This window comes from Anomaloglossus baeobatrachus, chromosome 8 (assembly GCF_048569485.1).
Source record: "Anomaloglossus baeobatrachus isolate aAnoBae1 chromosome 8, aAnoBae1.hap1, whole genome shotgun sequence".
Taxonomy (NCBI): domain Eukaryota; kingdom Metazoa; phylum Chordata; class Amphibia; order Anura; family Aromobatidae; genus Anomaloglossus; species Anomaloglossus baeobatrachus.
The window spans coordinates 109788440-109789992 of record NC_134360.1 but is presented as its reverse complement, the minus strand read 5'-3'; the positions used below and the strand labels follow the sequence as shown (position 1 = coordinate 109789992).

The 1553-nt window shown below is 49.5% G+C and overlaps 1 pseudogene; it reads left to right on the top strand.

Annotated features, from left to right (window-relative positions):
- The first annotated feature begins 922 nt into the window (after nucleotides 1–922).
- Nucleotides 923–1124, top strand: LOC142250194 (U2 spliceosomal RNA; annotated as a pseudogene).
- The last annotated feature ends 429 nt before the right edge of the window (nucleotides 1125–1553 follow it).

The window sequence follows — 1553 nt, the reverse complement described above, 5'->3', positions numbered from 1 at the left end:
TAATCGAAGCCATGTTTTTTTCCTTTCTCTTGGGTATGTTGTGTGAGCAGCCTATAGGATTAAGTTAGGCTGGGTTCACACATAGCGACAGTGAGAACGACGTCGCTGTTACATCACCATTTTCTGTGACGTAACAGCGACCTGGTAAGTCGCTGTTATGATCGCTGCTTAGCTGTCAAACACAGCGACGCAGCAGCGATCATAACGTCGCTATATGTGCAGAGAGCAGGGAGCCGCGCACACTGCTTAGCACTGGCTCCTTGCTCTCCTAGCTACAGTACACATCGGGTTAATTAACCAGATGTGTACTGCAGCTACATGTGCAGAGAGCAGGGAGCCGCGCACACTGCTTAGCGCTGGCTCCTTGCTCTCCTAGCTACAGTACACATCGGGTTAATTACTTGATGTGTACTGCAGCTACATGTGCAGAGAGCAGGAGCCGGCAGCACAGGCAGCGTGAGAGCTGCGGAGGCTGGTAACTAAGGTAAATATCGGGTAACCACCTTGGTTACCCGATGTTTACCCTGGTTACAGCTTACCGCAGCTGCCAGATGCCGGCTCCTGCTCCATGCTCGCTTCATTTCGTCGCTCTCTCGCCGTCACACACAGCAATCTGTGCGTCACAGCGGGAGAGTGCCTTTGAAGAAAACAAACCAGGGCTGTGTGAGCGCCTTCTGGTGACGCATAGCCCTCTTCTGCCTGGACGGTTCCCAGGCAACGGGAGGCGATCACCTTTGTTATTTTGAAGTCCTACCGATAAACAGAAAAGAAAAAAAAAAAAAAATAGTTTCGGAGGATGCTACCTTGGTCGGTGCTGGAAGGTGCCTGGGATTGCACAACTGCCGGCCTTGGGGGAGTGTGTGCGCCTTCTGGTGACACATAGCCCTCTTGTGCCTGGACGGCTCCCAGGCAACGGGAGGCGATCACCTTTGTTATTTTGAAGTCCTACTGACAAACAGAAAAAAAAAAAATCTATTCTTATCCGTTTAATATCTGATACGTCCCCTATCTGGGGACCAAATATTAAATGGATTTTTAGAACAAGGAGATGGAAAAAAAGCTTGCTCTGTCCACTCCACGCATTGACCTGGTATTGCAGTACCTCCAGGACCGGTGCACCCCTTCTTAACCCAGTTTCCAAAAGCAGAACTCAATTCACCTGATTCAAATGAGCCCGATTAGTGAATTGAAAAAAAGTAAACAACTTTATTTGCACCTCAATTTGGCCAATTCACTTTTCACACTTTTACCCTTTTTTTTTTATCTTTCACACCTTTTACTTGCTTTATTCATCCAAAAGCTGCACCAAATAGCAAAACTACAACTGGTTAAAAAGTGGTTACAGCCGGAGGTGTTGTCTCCAGCCCAGATGGTGGAAAGGGTGGTGGTCGACCGGTTGGTGCGGACTCTGCCAGTCGCTATTCAACGTTGGGTGGGGCAAGGAGACCCGGGTAACCTGGACCAGGTGGTGAGTTTAGTTAAGCGATATACCGCCACACAGGACTTTATACGAGACTCTGCCCCAGTGCGTCAGGCCCGGCGGCCACAGGACC